The following is a 21,232-nucleotide window of genomic DNA, read 5'->3' as shown; positions in this document are numbered from 1 at the left end:
CTGAGTGCAGAGCCAGGAAGATCACTGGATGTGGCCAAAACAGAAAAACAAACAAAACAAAACAAAACAAAAACACATAGTGTCAATTAAAAAAAAATCTATACATTTCTATGCATTAGCTCTGAAGGTCATTCATCAGAGAATATCAGTTTGTTCCCTGAAATATTTCTCTTTTTTCTGCTTCATCTTCTTTTTGTTTTTGTTCTTGAATCACACCTGGCCAAGCTCAGAGTCTACCCCTAACTTCACTCGGGAATCACTGCAGGTAGTGCTCAAGGGACCGTATAGATGCCTTGCATAGGGCTGACCTGGGTTTGATCTCTGGCACCACATGTAATCCCCCATATATCCCAGAAGTTATGCCTGATCACAGAACCAGAAGTCAGGCTGAGTCCCTGCCAGACAGAGCCCCCAAACTTAATATTTTTACAGAAGCCAGGTTTGAATTGTTATGCCAAATACAATGAAAACTACATAGTCTTAAATCACTAATTTATAATTATAGTCTCTTTCTGATTATTCACATGTTAGCCACATGCAAGACGAACCAACCTAGCAGCTGTATTATGTCTCTGGTCCATGTTTCCTGATTCTTAAAAAAAAAAAGAAACATTTGAACTTTAGTTATTTAGTGTGAGTATTACACTATCTTCTGTTTGAATGTTCAATGAAGTCATAGAGTTCATTATATTTTGGCATCAGTATATTGACATCAGAATATTCAGTACACTAGAAAAACATTCAGTCTAATTAGTTTTCCTAGAGAAATCAACTTGAGCTAAGATAAGTCCAATCAAACAATTTTTAGTAAATTTTGATTTTCTGTCTCTCTTCTGAACAGAGGAAAATAAACTGTGTACACCAAGGTCATTCATTTTTTAGCAAAGGCGGGAAATACCGTCTTTGTGCCAAGATTGACTTGTAACCACCAATTAGAAACCAAGTATCTGGAACACTCCTTTGGGTCTGCTAATGCCTCTGAACCAGTGTTTTGTGCAGTAGATTGTGATAATTAGTGCTGTAAGCACAAATAAGAAAATGAGGGGTTTGTACTAGGTGATCTCTAAGGTCCCTTCCAGCATTAGCAATTCTAGAAATTGCGAGTTGAAAATTGCTAATGTTTCTGAATGAACCAAATTTATACCTAGGGGCAGTTTATTCACTCAAAAGATATGTATTTTTTATTATAAATTTGGCTAATAAATATAAAATTAAATAAAAGGTAAACACTAAGAGTAAGAAGTTCTACAATATTGGACTTTTTAAACAACCAGTAGAGCTAAGAACTCTTCTTTGGAGGGTGGGTTGGTTCTTTTTCTATGAACCTGAGATGTCTGTATTTCAGAGTTTTCCAAGAAAATTGAACTTTTTCACAAATTATAAAATTGCATCCCAGAATTCAGTTTCTCAGATCTCAGTTCTCAAATCCCTCTTAACTCTGATATTTCACAAGTTACTTTCAATTTCACTTTGAAGAAAATGAGTGCAAGACCCCATAAATCAGCATTCTCCAAAAATGTTTCACTAAATATCAGGTGTTCAGAAGTTCAGAAATCAGATGATTTTTAAAAATTTCATGTGTTTGTTTTTCCTCAAGCCTTAGTAATACTTCAGAACAAACTTCTAGTTACGATATATTCTTCTATAAAAGACAATCCTCTTATGAAAGTCCATTAAAACATACAGTACATAATCTGGCAGTGAGAAACCATGATCATGAAGGTGGCTTTCCCAAGTAAGGCTTATCCTTTGTCCTCATGATACGCTGACCCCCATGACTCTACATGTGGGAAACTCGACTGCCTAATTTGTGGTAGTAGGGGATGGCGTTTTCTCTATCCCTGGTTTAAAAATCACAATCACAATCACAAATCATCCTGTTATTCGTCGATTGCCTCAAGCAGGCCCCAGTAGCGTCTCCTTCATCCTGACCCTGAGGTTATATTCAAGGCTCTTTAGGAGAATGAGACCCATCATTGTTACTGGTATTTGGCATATTGGGTACGCCACAGGGAGTTTGCCAGACTCTGCCGTGTGGGCAGGCTACATTTGGTAGGAATAGCCAGGCGCGGGGGCAGGAGACTGCACTCTTCTCCTCCGGGAGCTGGTTTTTATAGTCTCAGAGTCTTGGCCGCTGATGGGATTACACGGCGCCAGGGGGCCAGTTGGTGGGTGTGACCCCCGCCTACTGGAATTTGGAGGATCTGGGTGGAGGATGCTTGACTCCAATCCGAGTAGGCTTGGAGATCTTGGCCCCGGAACCCACGTGGCTTTGTCCCTCTGCCGGTACCTTTAGGTGTGCAGAGAGTGGTCTCAGCATGGTGGTGGCTGGTCCTGGAGGTCTTCGGCTGCCGGGGCCCTGGTCAGGGAGGGGAGGAAAGCTCAACCCGCTCCCCTCCAAGGGGTCCCAGCGAGGAGTAGCCAGGCGCGGGGGCAGGAGACTGGTTTAAAAATAAAATAAATAAAAAGAATAAAATAAAATGTGGGGTACAGGTTTTCCTAGGCTCTTGTTAGTATCTTTTAAACTTTGCTTAAAATGTTCACTCAGTACGATGTATCTGCCCATCCATAATATATGCATTGATTCACTCATCCATGTAAGCATACAGCTATTCAATCATATCTTTAGTTAGACTAGAAACAGAGTTTTTAAATGTTCTACAGTTGGGACTGTAAAAAGGAGGTAGCCTTGATGCTATTTGCTTTGCAGGCAGACACCCTGGATTTAGTCTCCAGTGCAACATACAACCCCAAGAGCCTACCCAAGAGTAGTACCTGAGCTTAGAGTCAGGAATAAGCCCTGAGCAATACTGGTTTTTGCCTAAAAAAATTCTTCCATCTTCTGGGGGATATAATAAAATAGAGGTTCTGAAAATTCAGTGTGATAAATGCAATGAAATATACATTACTGTAAATTGAGACGAGGATACTAAATAATGAAAAATATAAGTATCCAATATCCCTTTATGTTAAAGTCATAGACAGATACAAGTATGAGATATGTGTTCCAGAACAAACAACCAAAATGGATTTCTCTAATGGGTTTTTCTTTACTTAAAATTTTATCCTAGTACAATTTTGGTACCTTAAAGGACTTTTGCTCTACTTGTAAATTCTCCTAAAAGTCAGAAAGAAAAATGGAGTGTCAGTGTGCATTGCTAGAAATTCCCAGATGATAGTTAAAAGTAGACTCAGGGAATGCAAAGATAGCTCAAAAAAGCTGAGTCCATCTTTTTGGGCAGAAGGCCTGGATTTCATCCCAGCACTGCATGGTCCCCCAAGCAAAGCTGGGAGCAACTCTTGAGGTCACAGCCTGCATTTGATCTGAGGACCATAGAGTTTGGCACCCCAAAATAAACTAATAAGCATTTGCTTAGATACAATTTAGTCAAGGAGTTTTGAGCAACACACTGCCAAGAGAACCAATGCAATATCCATAAATGCTGCCTCTTGATTCCTCTTTAGATTTCCTAGGTGACTGGTTGGCTTTCATACTACTTTTTAAAGAGTGTGCTTTTTTCAACATAGAGTATCTAACCTCAGAGATTGCCTCTGAAACAATTTGATCGAATAGGTGGATGCTTATATCTCTGCCTTGTTGACATATGTTTTAGTTTATGCTAAATAGAGTGCTTTGCTTCAATATGCTTGTGAACATCATAAATAATGACAGGGAAAAAAATGGAAGTCAGAATGTGAAAAAAAGTAAGTGATGCTATGCTAAGAAGACAGATTATCTTTCTAATATAAACCTAGTACATTTTTAGTAATTGTGGGATGTGTGAATTGTCTCCTACCTTATAAAGGCATAGATCTATTGCATGCTGCCAGAATTTGTTCTTTCCTCGAAATATCTTGGAAGAGGGGATTGCTGTATAAATACAATCTCTTTCCTCCGGGAATAAAAGGGAAATGAGTTAATATTCTATGAAGAATCTGTTGGTTAATGGCTATTGCACAAGAGAGTCCATGCCCTATATCTGATGTCTAAATCTCATTGTACACAGATGAAGTTTAGAGCTTTCGCTTTGGGGAACGTAATCTCACAGGGATTACATATCCTCTGTGATTCAACAGAGTTTGAGTTTCAGAGCATGAAAGTTTACTGGGAGCTTGGAAATAATTTTTACTATAATATTATATTTTGTTTGCATGTCACAATTTTTGTTTCATCCATTTGTAGTCTGAAATGGACTATAAATCAAAAGCAGTTAAATCAAACTATAAATAAAAAAATTAGTTTTGATTTAGTATTAATAATTTTGTAATAGTAGCAGAGTAATATAAAAGAATAAGATTTTAATAGTATAATCTTAAATATTTATTTAATTATTCATTCTAATTTATATTAAATTTATGACTGGAAATATCTGGAAAATACACATTTATAATCAAAACTGGAAAAAGATTGTGATTCAAATATGAGTTCACCTCCAACAGCTGCAGGAAATGGATAGGCATATTGAGTAATAAAAAAGAAACTGTATGGTGAAGGCTGGAATTCTGCATCTTAATGGTGAACATAATAGGTATATAGGTGTTTGTTATTATGCACACTTGAAACATTGAAAGTCCCGTAATATCTCACTGTTTCAATCAGATTTTGTTTAAACGGATTCAACAGCTATGGCTTTAAAACTATAATCTTTCTTGCCTCAATACTGGAGCTGCCATGGTGAATTGGAGAAGAGAAATATTTCCAGGTGAAGGCCAAGCCTAATCATAGCAAAGTTGCAACACTGTATCACCTTCCAAGCTAACTTAGACAAGTGGCTGGCGGCTTTATTCTCATGTTTAATATTGGGAACTCCAGAATCCGGAGAAACAACACACTTATCAAAGCCAGATAACAGAATTGCCCAGAGTCGTCATGGGGTCTGTGCCCACTTCACATACCCTCATGAAGGTTCTCATCCTCTTTGGCCAGGATGTCATCAACCTCTTGACTGATGTCCTTTTGTATGTTGGCTCTCATCCAACACAGCTGTCAGAATGTTCTTTCGAAAACAGAGCCTTGGAATTATCTCTGCCCTGCTTTAAATGCTTTGATGTTGTTTTTGAGATAAAGTTCAAGTTCTTTAGCATGGTCTATATGCTGACTTCATCTTTTGACACCTTCTTTCATACACCTCAAGTCCCAAATCCAAAGAGAAAATGTTTCTTCTGATCTCTGTTCTTGTTCATGCAAAGTTTCTCCTTTGATTTTCACCTCAACATATTCATCTAACCTGTATTTCCATTCAAAAAGTATATTAAAAAGCACTGACACCCCCCCACCCCCACTTATTTTCTCTCTATCCCTCTCACATCACCTGTTTCCACATAAGCATTTCCTGGTGTCATTACAATTTTGATGTATAATTTCAAACCCGATTCTTCTATTATCCTCCAAGACTCCTCTCCATTTTCTCCATTCTGAGTTCTCCTTCCAAAATCTCTATTTATTCTTGCCGTCTTCATGTGGTAATTCCTCTGGCTCCTTAAATGCCCACATTCCTCAGATTTCTAACATTGATACAATTCTCTTTTTACCCTCGCCAAATTCTTGCTGGGTTATCATTCCCATGAAATGATTTGACACTTTTGTTTTGCTGGCTCATTTGTAACACAGCTCTCATTCCATCTCCTGAGCACCAGATCCCTTTAATAAAATTTCTACAAAGCAAATTCCTTGAATATCTCATTCATGTCCCTATCTCAACGTAATCCATCCTTTCTCAGAGGCTTCGTTTCTCTATGAGGCGTTTTGTCTCTTTGTCATTGAAAAATCAACAGCCTCATTAGAAACCTGGTTATTTTTTTTTTTTTACATTTCTTTGTTTCCCTGTGTCCAGTGATAAACCAAATTCAGTTGATACCAATCAATCAACATCTCCTTTAGTTTACTTGTTGCCAATAAATTTATTTAGTTTCTGTTGGGTGGGGTAATTCAAATAGTTATTATAAAGCCATAGTATTTATTAGTCACTTTCTGTCCAAACTGTTCTCCACAACTTGCAACTTAAAGAATTGTTATACCTTTATTTTATCTAAATTCCCTCAAAGGTTTCTCATTTATTCCCAGGAGATGTTCCATTTTTCACTGCAAAATCATTGAAGGTTTTATGCCAATTTTGTAGGTAAAGAAGTGGGACGTGACCATAACATGATACTTTAAAAAATATTTTTCCAGTATTACTTAAAAACATAGTGTGATGTTTGCATAATGAAATATAAAAACTCAATCTTTTAGCCATGGTAGAGCAGAAATGAGATTATCATTATGCTTGGGTCACAAGAAATTAAAAATGTTCACCTTAATAGTCCTAGTTAAATGGGTAGAGAGTTCAACAAAGGCCTGAAGTAAATTAAGACGAACCACATGTATGTGTAGCATATGGTCCCTAAACGTCCTTTCATCTTTATCAATTGACTTAAAGCTTGATCTTCCATCTACCTTGTCTCCAAGTGAACTTAAAGGCCCTTGAAAATGCAAAACTATCTCAAGCTCTGTGCTTCTTTTGTTTAATCGCAGGAATTTGGTAAACTAAACTTTCTGGGCTGGAGCGATAGCACAGCAGTAGGGCGTTTGCCTTGCACGCAGCCAACATGGCGGACCCGAGTTCAATTCCTCCGCCCCTCTCGGAGAGCCCGGCAAGCTACCGAGGGTATCTCGCCCACATGGCAGAGCCTGGCAAGCTCCCCGTGACGTATTCGATATGCCAAACACAGTAACAACAAAGTCTCCAATGGAGACGTTACTGGGCCCGCTCGAGCAAATCGATGATCAATGGGAGGGTCTTTACTTACTTTTACTTTAAACTTTCTGATTATAACACCCTCATTTCCTATGCTTTCATGGAAGGCACAAACTTCTCCTTTAAACATTGTTTAACTCTAACCTCCTCCATTAAACTTTTCCTGGATTCTTTTCTCAGATAGGCTAGACCCCTTTCTATTTTATCTGTGTTCTAGTGTGGAATGATATTAGTACATGCTAATCCTTTACTTTAATTGAATTGGTTACTTTACTTCTTCATTTAGTTGATTGTGAGGGTGATTACTTGTAAGAATATTATTTCATCAATTTCTAATACCTGACCTAGAACACACAACAAAGACATTAAAACTAATTTTAGGGGCCTGAGAGATGGTAAAGCAGGTAGGACGTTTGCCTTGCATGTGGCTGACCCGGGTTCAATCCCTCACATCCCATATTGTCCCCCAAGCACTGCCAGGAGTGATTCCTGAGTGCAGAGCCAGGAGTAACCCCTGAGTATTGCTTGGTGTGGCCCAAAAAGAATAAAAACGTAGAATGTTATCTACATTGATAATAAATGAATATCATTAAAAAACTAATTTCAAAAATATGAGAAAATCAATGAATTATAAGAATGTACCACATATCTTAAAGGGTTATTCTGAACAATTTTATTTTGAAAAACAATTTTCACATAAAACAATTTTTGAAGATTTCTTATATTTATAGATAAAAGATAAAATGTACAAGACAAGTTATACGTTGACTCTGATTTAAACTAAAGAAAATACTATAAAATCCCTGCTTTTATATCAACTCCATCTTAAATTAAGTGTGAACAATGAAGTTCATAATAAACACAATATCATCATGGGACATGAGAAGCAAAGAAGAAAAGGAGATTTGATGAGGTAAAACATTGGGGACATGTGCTTGCAAAATACTTGAAACATATTCCTAGGGATGCTAAGTATGGTAGATTTGCACTTTTCATCAATCCTTAATCTAGTCCAAAAAAAGAAAAGGAACTTGAACACCTTACCTAAACTTGTCCACTGACATTATAGAATATTATATATAATGTCAGGTTAACACTGTTCCTCCAGTCACATATATATATGTATATATGTATATATATATATATTATATATAAAGCAATATACATGAACAATGAGCCAATGAGTGTCAAGGATAGTATAGTGGAGGCACTTTCCATTCATGAATTCAATGAGAGTTTGATCCCCAGCACTGCAAATAATTTCTTGAGCACTGTCAGAGTTACCTCTGAGCCCAGAGCCAGGAGTAAGACCTCTGCAAAACCAGGTGTAACCCAACACTTCTCCACAAAACAAACTCATAAACTAAAAAGAAGTAAAATATAAACTCGCAGCACTTTTAGAGACAACATGCTACAATGTGTTATAAACCAATAACAAATCATTAATAAAGAAAAGTAGTAAATAAATCAGCATATTATAAACACTCGAGTGGGCCCAGTAACGTCTCCATTGGAGACTTTGTTGTTACTGTGTCTGGCATATCGAATACTCTCGGTAGCTTGCCGGGCTCTCCGAGAGGGGCGGAGGAATTGAACTCGGGGCGGCCATGTTGGCCGCTTGTAAGGCGAACGCCCTACCACTGTGCTGTCTTGCACGCAGCCAACATGGCTGACCTGAGTTCGATTCCTCCGCCCCTCTCGGAGAGCCCGGCAAGCTACCGAGAGTATTCGATATGCCAGACACAGTAACAACAAAGTCTCCAATGGAGACGTTACTGGGCCCGCTAGAGCAAATCGATTATAAACACACTTAAGGGTAGCATTTTGATACTAAATTCTACTAGATCATTTCTATCATATCTAATAAATATTCATTTTCCATAAAGGTACAATTATTTATTAATTAAATGTATTCTGCATATTTCTATTGTAAAGATGCTGAGAGGTTCATTTTTGTAAAATACTCTGCCTAGGATATGTAAGTGTCAATGACTATTAAGAAATATGACTTTAAAAAGAAAAAGTTGAGGGGTATGGTACCACCAGCAGGTCAATATATACCTGTGAGGAGAGTGCATCAGTAGCCTGATGGCGCTTTCAGAGTTCCAGATACTCCAAAATTGCTGCTGTGCCTTTGGCCAGACCCAAAAACTTGAGACAAAGTTTACCAAGAAAGTAAACGGCCAAAAGTTAGGTATGTGGGAGACACACCCATAAACCACCTCGGGCTCAGCTATGTAATTATATAATTGGAGGCATGACCTCTCTGGTTGCTGATCAAACTGCTTAACGGCCATGATCCCAGAGACTCAGAAACAAATCTTGAAACCAAACGGCTTTTAGCAGAAATGAGTACGGTCTCTGCAGTAGATTACAGACGCTGGGCCAATTTAGGTGGGAATAGGTTTTGTGCCTTGGCCTGTTCCCCCCGCCTTGCAGCCCAGTGGCTGCCATCCTCCAGAGGCCACTGGACAGTCAGGTTTGGGCCTGCAGTGACGAGACACATGGGGCCTGAAAGGATGGGGGTGGAGCCAGCTCTTTCCTCCCCCTCCTCCCCAATGAGACCCCACGAATGGCCTCTCTGACTCCTGTTCAAGCTGCTTAATGGCCATGATCCAAGAGACTCATAAACAAATCTCGGAACTCAGTGGCTTTTGGCAGAAATACCTCTGGACCCCACAGTGGGTTACTGTCGCCAAGCCACCCCAGGGAGGAAAGGGTGTTGTCCCTCCGCCTGGTCCCCCTAGGCAGCTCAGTGGCCACCATCCTCCAGAAGCCAGTCAGGTTTGGGCCCGCAGTGTTGAGACACACAGGGCCTCACGGGATGGGGGTGGAGCTAGCCCTTTCCTCCCCATCCCAATGAGATCCAGAGTCGCTGCCCATAAACAGCCTTTCTGGATCCTGATCAAGCGGCTTAATGGCCATGATCCCAGAGACTCAGGAACAAATGTCAGAACCCAGCAGGTTTTGGCAGAAATACCTCCAGATTTAAGTGTTAAAATTTAGGAATTTCAAAATTTCATGACCACTACTGCAGCCACATGATCATCATATGTTATTCTTAACCAGCAATAGAAAACAAATTGTCTACTGTTGCTTTTTCAGCAGATCTGAGTGCTGGGGTAAAATCCCAAATAATAATGGTGGGTCTGGTGTCAAACTATTGAATGTGATAAGTAGAGAGTAATGTGAAAGTCATCTGCCCCACAGGTAGGTGGAGGGTGAGGGATGGGGGTATACTCAGGTTTTTGGTGATGGAGAATGGGCACCTGTGAAGGTATGGGTCTTCCATTGTATGAGTGAGACTTAAACCCAAAAGCTTTGTAACTGCTCTCACGATTACAAATAAATAAATAAAATTTTAAAAAAATGAAAAAAGTAATGTGGGGTTCATGCCCAATTCAATCAGCTAATCAGTGGCTGAATAAATAGCAGTAGTCCTACATAACAAAATAAAAAGCTGGATGTGGGGAATTTAGAGCCACACCTGACAATGCTCAAGACTTATTTCTGGCTCTGAGTCTAGGGATCATTCCGGCAGGACCTAGACCATATATGGTGGTCTGTGTAAGCTTGTGTAAGCTGCATGCATGGGAAGCTCCCTGTCTTCTGTACCATCTCTCAGGTCCCAGATGACTTTATCTTAAGCAAATTAGCGTTTCAAGCTTACCACAGAAGTTTTAGCATTCATTGAATGACTAAAATTTCATCTCTTGCAATGATTGGCACCACAGGAGCCAACCACTTGCTTGGCTCACTTAATTTTTATATAATTCAATAATTACAACCTTGTAAACAGGCTATTAGCAACGCACACAAGAAAATTCTCAGATGGATAATCAATTGGCAAAAATTGATTGGTAAGAGAGTTTTAGAAGTTCCACCTTTTGAATACATTTCCGTCATACTGGTTAATGGTGGGAATCTATCACAAATGCACGGGGGGCGGAGGGTTAGTAAGATAGAGAAAGGGGGGCTTGAGTGATAGCACAGAGGGCAGGGCATTTGCTTTGAACGCTGCCAACTTGGGTTCGATTCTCAGCATCCCATATGGTCCCCCAAGCACCGCCAGGGGTATTTCCTAAGTGCATGAGCCAGATGTGACCCCCCAAAAAAACAGAAAAAAAAGAAGATAGAGAAGGGACTAGTATGACAATAAAAGCTCAAAATGATCATGCTGGACAAGAACTGAGTGTTGAAAGTAGGTATAGCGATATTCCTAATAACCTTTCAGTATATGTATTGTAAACCACAATACCCAAAAGAAAAAGGGGCACGGGAAGGGAGGTGAAAGAAGAGAGAAAGAGAGAGAGAGACAGAGACAGAGAGACAGAGACAGAGTCAGAGACAGAGAGAGAGAAGAAAAGTGCCTGCCATAGAGGCAAACCTGGGGTGGGGGGGTTGGAGGGTGATGGACACTGGTGCCGGGAAATGTACACTGGTAGAGGAATGGGTGTCAGAACACTGTTTCACTGTAACCCAATCATGAACAGCTTTGTAAGGGTATATCTCACAGTGATTCAATAGATAAATAAATAATAAATTTAAAAGATGTGTCATAGTGCTGAGGTGTTCTTGCTCAGAGAGAGGGGGATATTGATGGTGGACCTGACACTCCAGGAGTCAGCTTTAGGTCTTGTACTGGCATGATTTCCACAGTACAATGACTGAGACAGACTTAATCTCTACACAGAAGGTGTGGGAAGGACAGAGAAACAGAGGACAAGCCCAATTTTATTTGAAGCCAAATATTACAAGGCTTTGGCAGAATAATGCCTGTGTCACTCTGCTTTTTGAGAACATGAGACATGAGGTCTCCCACCCCTTCTGGAATACCATCTGCCTCAACCCTGCTATGGGAGCCATACATGACAGTAATCCCTGAAAACCTTCAGTATTTAGAATTTTGATATCTTTTTTGTAACCATATGGGAAAATATTGCCAGAAATTTAACTCTGTGTATATACATTTTTTTCTTAGCCAACTGGGGAATGGGTTTATAATGGGAATGTTATTAGTATAAATAACAAGAGTAAAGGCAAAACACCATCATAAGCCATCAATTAGCTGAAAATAGTTGAAATATGTAACTAAGTAGGGGCAAGCATTATGCTCGAGATCAACAATGTTTGTACATTGCTTAATAAAAAAACAATTAGCCCCAAATAATAGTGGTTGACTGCTTCTTTTATACATAAGCCATGACCAGAAGTTGATAAATGATTGTTTGTTAGTAGTAGCTTTAAACAGATTTTGTCATGGAGTTGGCCCTTAGGTATTAACAACTATTGTGTGTTTTTATGTTTATGTTTTTCTACTGCAATTGATTGAAAGCTTGAGCCTTGAAGACGATCATTGTTTCTGTGGATAAACAGGAAAAAATAAGGCTCCTATTATAGAGCTCAGGACCAGGAAATCCTGACTTTGGGGTTTGGAATAATAGGAATGTTGCTTTTACAAGGTTAGCATTTATAAATGCCGAATATTCTAACCAAATGTTTGTAACCTTCAAATGTTGCCTGTCAGTGGAATGCACCTGCATTTCATTACCTGACCCCCAGAAATTCCAGTAAGATTTGAAAATCATATACATAAGGAGAAAAAAAATTCTCTTGGTCTTTTCCATCAAATGTTCAGTGTCTTTGATAGAAGATATCACATATAACAAATTACACTGGTAAATATAACATTGATGGTTTGACAAGTAGTACGGTGATAAAAATGTGAAATATTTTATATGGATCCAAAAATTATCTGTTTCTCTTTCTATTTATTGAAATGAGTTTAAATATTAGTTGTTTTTATCCTTGAATCTATAAATAGGATAAAAACTACATACCAATCATGTCTTCAGAATGATTAAGAAAGATAATTTAGATATATGTATTTTGCCTGTAAGATACCAGTAATTTGTTGGCAATATAGCAGAATCATGTTGTCGCTAATATGAACATTCTTTTGGACAGTGCACACTGACAATGGTATTATTACATGGGGTTCAATCATATAATAAAGTCCACTTTCCTCTGTCAATAAAATTCCCCATTTTCTAACTAAGATCTGTATCCATAATACTCTTTTATAAAGACCCCTTTGTATTATCTCAGCAACATGTTTCTGGTAAGGAAAGGAACCAAGCTAAGGAATATAAAAAGGTTAGATAAAGAAGCTTATTTTAGTTACAATTCTTCCTTATATGAATTAGGCATAGGATGAACTTTTGAATGACTTTGTTGAAACACTATTTAAAATGTTGTTGGAGACCTAAACAACAGTCCCGACCTTAACTTCCCCTCCTGGAGGCCAGATACTTTTCCCAGACATTGAATCGCTAATGGGAAATTAAAGGCAATAAAACAACAGCTGGAATCCCAAAGCTGACAAGGTTTATATTGTACTCAGAGCAATTCACACTTAAAGAATTTCCTTTCCAATCATCAGGTTCATTTCTTTCTTTCTTTTCAACATACAGTTGAAGAACCCTCTCCTAATCCAGTGCTTTCCCTTTTGTATATCTGAACAAAGTTGAGCTCATCATAAAATCCATACACAATTCTATCTCCAAATATTTGCAGAATTCTATGCTTTCCTTTATCCATGGGGGGCAAGGTGTGGTCAGGAAGGGGGAAGGAACAATCTGTTCTGTGATCCACATGACTTTGATGCTTTCAGATAATGCTATTTTCTTATTTTGCCCAATGTTGTGAATGCGATTTTTCCAATTTCATGAGTAAATGGAGCTGCGAGAGAGTTCAAGGGTAACTGTTTTTTTTTCTTTCACAAAAGTACTCATGTGAACTCAAGTTCTGTAGCAAGAAAATGGGGGTGAGTTGTTACCTTCCATTGAAGGAAAATCAGTCTACTTCAAAGAGTAGTAGTCACAGTAATAATAACAAAAGACTTACTGTTAACTATTCTTAAACCCATTACCACATCAAGTAAGTCACATGAAATATTTCATTTACTCTTCCATCCATTCAAGAGCACTTTTTATTTTATAATTCTTATATTACACAGAGAAAAAAAACATCCTGGTACTTACAAGGGTTAAATGCTTCATTTGGGACTTTGAGTAGTAAGTGAAAACAATGTATTTTAAAATCTGCGTCGTCCAATTCCAAAGTACAAGTTCCACATGACTTTAAATATAAATTCATATGTACATATGTGAGGACAGATTCAAGGTCGTTATCATGTCACTCTCACTAATATAATATACTGTCATAATACACTTTCCTGAGTCAGGAAAAAAAGGTGAAGTTATAGACACATCTTTAAGAGTACTGGTGGAAATGTGTTACACTATTGAATGTCGTCTGTGAATTGTGTGACACGTGAAAAAAATGTTAAGGTCTCAATCTAATGGGAAAAACGGGTGGGCAAACAGATGGTCACAATGCACTGTGTCTGGTAAGAGCTAGCAGGTCCATAAGATGGTGAGATAGCCATAATAAGAGATACCCACGGAAAGTTTTCTTAAAGAAGTAAATGCCTGAGTTGTATCTTTTATGAAGAGCCCCTAAGCATAGAGCAGTAGAAAAGCAAGAGGACAGGGGAGAACTACAGGCTAAGGAAGTTTCTGTGGCAGGGACAGGGAGTACATAAGGGAGTGGTTTGTGTACATAGTAAGATGGGCATGAGGGAAACTATTGATGTGTTTTGAGATTTACTTTATGTGGTAATTTTTTTAAAAATAATTATTTAAACCTGCTGATTTATTACTTTCATTGCATGTGTGCAAAATTTGGGGGGAAAGATGCGAACAATGTAGACAGAGAATAGGTGAATAGAGAAAAATGGAAAAAAGAGATATAGATTGTCACTAAATCACAGAAACAAGCGCAGGTGAGAGAGATCACAGACCTATGATAAACTGCTCAGGTGAGATTCATGGAAGATATGCGTAAAAACAGAACTTTAAAATGTGTAGTTGGTACATCTTGGTAGCCAATACAATATGGTGAGTGAAAAAGAAGAAAGAATACAAAAAAATTTGAGGGAGTTATTTCTGATGGAAAATCCATGATAAAGGTTTTGGGCTGGAAAAAGTGAAATCATCTTAAGATAATAAGGTACTCTTGCAGGGAATCTGAGAAATAGAAAGAAGATCATACCAGAACAGAGAGCAATAATGATGTAGAGTTATAAACAGTTTGTTAGTTTGTTGCTATGGAAGTGTTAGTTGAAATCATGGGAGCAGTTAAGTACTCAGAGATGCTTGCAGTGGCAGTGGAAGAGAACTGATCATGAGTTTGGGATACATAGAAGCAGTATGTCTAGTGTGAGGAGAAGAAGTCAGTAGGAGAAGCTAAACATAAGTAGTTTGAGATATGTGAATAAATCACCAAAAGATAAACTTGAATAAATCACGAGCAGAGAAATGTTCACATTGAGAGCAGTTAGCTGTGTCAAACTCCCCAGAAAGACCGATTAACATGAAGATGACAAAGACTACCTGGAATTTGGCAGTGCTGGGGATCCCTGATGAAACTGAAGAAATGGGTTTACGGCACTAAAAGAAAGATGGTAGCAATTGAAATTCTGTAGAACTGGAAAGAAAATGAAAGGTTGATGGAGATGATTCATTTCACTCAGAGAAGTGCAGTTTCATATACCTTTATTTTCACAAGTCTCAGAATTTAGTATGTAGGTAAATAAACTCTACCTCAATAAATTCATCTTGATAATACATTTTTGTTGCAGTCACTTAACTTTTACTACTTTTTCAGTGTATGCATGCAGTGATGACTTACTCATGGGTTATAACACTATAGAATTTCAGGGGCACATTTTCTATTTGGGGAGGCACTGAGCTGTGTTCAGGGATTACACCTGGCTCTGCATTCAGGTCCCTTGTAGTGCTCAGGGATCATATGTGGTGTCAGGGATTGAATGTGGATCAATAAAGAAAAAGACAAGCACCGTATCCACTGTATTAATGCCCCAACCCTTTGAAGCACATCGCCATACCTATGTATGAAAAAAAGACACCACACCAACCATCAACATTCTAATCTCATTATCAAAGTGTCCTCTATCCACATTCACCTCACCTCTTTCCCCTTTCACTGTAGTAATCACTACAGTCTTCACTGAGTCTGACTCACTTTTCTTGTTTTTTCGTGTTCCATTTTCACAATCATTTTTTAAATTTTTTAATCAAGGTAACACTGGTTCATAACAGTTTTAATGTTTATGTGGCTTAAAGTACAGTTTTACCATACCAGACCACCACCAAATTGACAATATCTTTTTAACAATGTCCTTTGGACCATTGCAGCCAACTTCCCTCTTAACATGAAAATCTCAATTTTGAAATCAGAATCCAAGACTTTCAAGTCACTGGACATTCTCACTTCTCTTATGTTGTTTCTGTATATCCCATATATGATTAAGATCTTCCAATATTTGTCTTTCTTCTTATAGATTGTTTTACTTATTATTTCACCCCCTTCCATTTTATCCATGTTGTAGCAAAAGGCACAGCCTGATCCTTTCTTATTCCAGAATAGTATTCCATTAAGCATATCTGTTGCATCTTTATCCCTTCATTTGTCGGGGGGTGGGTGGTTGGGTGGGTTGTATTGGTTGGCCCAGAAATTGGCTATAGTAAATAGAGCTGCAATGAACATAGATATACATATACGTTTTTCAAATCAGTGTTTGTGTGTGTTTGGAAAAGATATCTAAGGGTAGAACTACTAGATCATATGGTACATATATTGTTTTGACAAAACTCTGTACTGATTTCAATAGAGATTGGAACAGTTTACATTCCCAACTGACAATGAGCAAAGAATTCTTTTTATCACTGGCACTGGCACTGGCACTGTCCTCCCGTTGTTCATCGATTTGCTCAAGCAGGCCCAGTAACGTCTCCATCATGAGACTTGTTGTTACAGTGTTTGGCACATCAAATACATCACTGGTAGCTTCCCAGGCTTTTCTGTATGGGCTAGATACTCTCAGTAGCTTGCCAGGCTCTCTGAGAGGGGCGGAGGAATCAAACTCGGGTTGGCCATGTTGGCCGCTTGAAAGGCAAACGCCCTACCCGCTGTGCTATCACTCCAGTCTCTTTTTATCCTCAATATTTTAAATTGGTAACTTGAAATAAAGTGATTGCATGAGGTATAATTCCTATAATGCTTCTTCAAATTGTCTCCTTTTCATCAATTTCCTGACACTTCATTTTTTTTTTCATTTCATCATCCTGTTATTCGTCGATTGCCTCGAGCAGGCCCCAGTAACGTCTCTTTCATCCTAGCCCTGAGATTATATTCAAGGCTCTTTAGGAGAATGAGACCCATCATTGTTACTGGTATTTGGCATATTTGGTACACCACGGGGAGTTTGCCAGACTCTGCCCTGTGGGTAGGCTACATTCGATAGCCTGCAAGTTTGTCCAAAGTAGGAATGAGACAATAAGATGTCCTGACACTTATTCTTCATTAATAGCCATTCTCTATGTTTAGCCTCTATGAAAACTTTCATGACTCTCACTCGCTCCTAAATTATCATTGTTAACATTGTTTTGTTTAGTTTAATTCCTCCCAAACTCAGGACACTCATTTTAAACTAGTTACCTCCTTTACAACATCTTTCATTTGTACTTTTGACTTTTTTTCCCTCAAACTTCTTTTTATTGAGGTGGTATGTTTTACAATGCAGTTAATATAATTGTTTTATGCCTACAGTTCTAATGTGCTGCACTCACAACCAGGGCATCTATATATCTCCCTATTATAGTAAAATCCCATCCTCCCTGCCACACTTCACCTAGGCAGCCTCAATTATTTTACTAGATAGCATGATATATAGCTTGATGACAAATGTATAGTTTGATGACTAATGTAAAAGAGGATAATATATCTTGAAAATAAAATATTATCTATAGATTTCCATGCTGAAATATGCACAAAAAGTTTATTAACATATTTTTGAAAATTTTACCCATGCACCCGATAGAAACAAAATACTCTATATTGAGACTCCCAACTTTTCTTATATAATCATGCTTCAAATCAAGTAGGATGATAGAATTTGTAAATATCTGCTTCCATTGCCACACTGAGAACCTAATAGTATTCTAGAATTTCATTAATCTGAGACCTTTAAAAAAAAAACAAAATATTATTTGAATAGAGTAGCCTTGTCATAAAATGAAGACTCTACATACAGAACTAAGTCAACTCAAACATAAATAGGTTTGGAATCTTCTGAAAAGTATTAGAATCTGAGCTTGTCCTGACTATACTGGTTTCCAAATTTGCTTAAGGATGTTGCTAAAACACATACACACAGGTAAGACAGAGTCACCTCCCTTCCCCTGCATCTTGTTTGCTCCCTTTTTATCCTGATATGTCTGTCCTTTATGTCTCAGGTCAGTGACCGCCAGGTGGATCATATCTGCCATTTTCATTATCACTTAATCACTTAATCACTTAACTTCCCGTTAGTCGTCGATTTGCTCGAGCGGGCACCAGTAACGTCTCCATTTGTCCCTGTCGCGTGCTAGTGTAGCCCAATGGCATCTCTTCGCTCCGGGAACATGGAGGGCCTCAAGCCGATTGTTCATGATCTTGACAAAGAAGTCTGACCATCTGGTAGGTGGGCGGCCACGCGGTCTCTTGACATCCCGTGGAATCCAATCAGTAACAGCTCTAGTCCAGCGCTCCTCTTTAAATCTCATTATGTGACCAGCCCATCTGATTTTCGACACCTTGGCAAATGAGACAGCGTCCCTGATCCTTGATCGTCGACGGATGTCAGAACGCCGGATTCGTTCTCTCATTTGAGTGAAACGTGATATTCCAAGCATAGCTCTTTCTATTCTTCTTTGGGAGACCTGAATGGCGTTCTCATCTTGTTTGCGTAGGGCCCAGGTCTCTGAGGCATATGTTAATGCAGGAAGAACAGTGGAATCAAAGAGATGTGCCCGGAGCCAGAGGTTCTTCGTCCTCTTAGCTATTTGTTTGACGTTCTTGAAGGCGTTCCAAGCCGCTCTCTTCCTCCTACGCAGCTCGGGTGCCAGGTCATTTGTCATGTTGACCTCTCGACCTAGGTACACATAGCTGTTGCATTCGGAGATGGTCATTCCATTGAGAGCGAATGGGGCGTCAGGAACAAGGCTGTTTCTCATAAACATTGTCTTCGTAAGATTCAGCTGTAGTCCTACCTTTCCACACTCACGGTCAAAGTCGGCCAGCATTTGTGCCGCTAGCTGGCTGATGTTTGGTGTTATTAAAACAATGTCATCAGCAAAGCGGAGGTGGTGTAGTTGCCGACCATCTATCTTCACTCCCATTCCTTCCCATTCCAGTCGTCGCATGATGTTCTCGAGGGTGGCACTGAAGAGTTTCAGTGAAATGGTATCACCCTGCCGCACCCCTCTCTTGACATCAACGATCACTTCTTTGTAGAATGGTGAGATCCTGGTAGTGAATCCGCAATACAGCTCACGGAGGATCCTGATGTATTGGGCTTGAATGCCCTGATTGGCTAGGGCTTCAATGACCGCTTCCATCTCAACAGAATCAAACATGGAAATTTCTCTGAATCTTCATTTAATATTTTAAAACTGAACCCTTGATGCATATGTCATACAGATGTTGTCATACATATAATTCAATAACATGTTCTTTTTAATTCTTTTTAAAATTGCTAAAATTCCTTAATCTATACAAAAATCTACAACTGCTGACATCCTTTCAATCCCTGTAAAGATCTCTGTGGTGTGCTTGTGCTTTAGGAGAGTTTTTATATCTCTATGACTTAAGTTAGAAAGAAAATGTTCCTGATCTTATCAGTACAGAGAAGATAGTTTTTCATTACTCTAAAGTCTTTTCTCTGTGGCTATTTCCTGCCTTCTACTTCAAATAGGCCCGATGACAAGTTAAACAATTTTCTCATTCATTCTCCCAACAAACATTTACTGAGCATGATTTGGGGGCACAAAGTCAAGTATGATAACTTTCACTTTTTTTTCTTATTTTAAGGAGCCAGTCTTCTAGCTGGAAGAAACACAAGAAGATCAATAACTATCGGGCAAGTACAAATATTACTAATCAGGATTGTATGAACTGGACTGCACCCAGGGAAACATACTTATTTTAGAAAAATAACTGAGTAAGCTTCTCTGAACAGCCACTGTTCTATCTCAGTGAAGGATGATAGTGAATTTTCTAAAGATGTGGAAGGATAGCTTATCTAAAAAAGAGGAAATCTGTGTAGACACAGAGGTCTGAAGCAGTCATAAATTTGGGAAGGAATTGGAGAAAAGTAAAAGTTTAGTCTATTTCATTCTGCTTGGTTTAGGACACTTAAGTCTTGTGAATGAGAATATATTCACACATAACTATTAAATGAAAGAACTGCATGGCTCCTTTGAGGCACTTTGTTGTAATAGAGTGGCAAACACTTGCCAGGAAAGAAGGAGGGACTGATTCTAGATAAACAAGCCAGCACTTCCTCCTACACTGAAGAAGAGCTGCCAACAAAGAGTCTTTAAATGGTTCTTGTAACCATCAAGAAGAATCTGACAAGGTTTATGATGTGACATTTTAAAACAGAATTTTATTTGAAAAAATGTTTCTTTGTTTTGGGGACACACTTAGCAATGCTCAGGTGTTACAACCGGCTCTGCCTTTAGGAATTATTCCTAGCAAAGCTCTCCAGATCATCTCCAAACCAGGATGCCAGGGATAGAACTCGGGTCTGCCGCATGCTAGGCAACTTACTGTTGTAACTCTGCCACCCCCAATTCTTGGAATACATTGGAAGTTTTGTAGAATCAAGTCAGATAACTTTCTTTGATGCTGGAACTCATAGAGCAAAAAGACAGTAATCTAAAATAAATAATTAAATAATCAGATAAGAAAAAAAAACATAGTAATCCATAGGGTATAATCATATTACCTGAGTTTTGGTAGTTAAAGGGAAAGTAGAAACAAAAAAGCATTTATGATGCATAAGAAGGTCCAGAGCACAGAAATGATGGTGGATTTAATAGACCCCCAGGTAGGGTAATGGAGAGAGAATGTTCTATTCTGTACAACTATCATCAGTCACCAAATGGGGGATAACAGCAATATGACAGCTTCAGAGAAAGTTTGTTTTTCGAGGCCTGAATTTTATGTCCTATAAAACATCCAATGGAAGGTGCCTAATTTGAATTTGGAGAGAAAAGTTTGGTACCCATTGGAAATTAATGGACCCCTCTATCTCCAAAGAAACCCATAATTCATTACATTATTTTTAGAAATAAAAATGTTAGCATTCTCACAAATGAAGAACTATAGGAAATTATACTCAAGTCTTTCTTTTGCTAATTATCATCCTAAATATTCCTGTGTTAGCTAAAGCAATGTGTAAAAATTAGTCACATCATGAGTTAGCTCAGCTCTAAAACAAACAGCCAAACAGAGTGTCAATATTTCCACAGTTGTCAAGCTAGTTATTTTGGTAACATTTGCCCAAAACAACTGGCTGATCTAAT

Source organism: Sorex fumeus, unplaced genomic scaffold (assembly GCF_029834395.1).
Source record: "Sorex fumeus unplaced genomic scaffold, SorFum_2.1 ptg000014l, whole genome shotgun sequence".
NCBI classification, from domain to species: domain Eukaryota; kingdom Metazoa; phylum Chordata; class Mammalia; order Eulipotyphla; family Soricidae; genus Sorex; species Sorex fumeus.
This window is presented reverse-complemented; position numbering follows the sequence as displayed.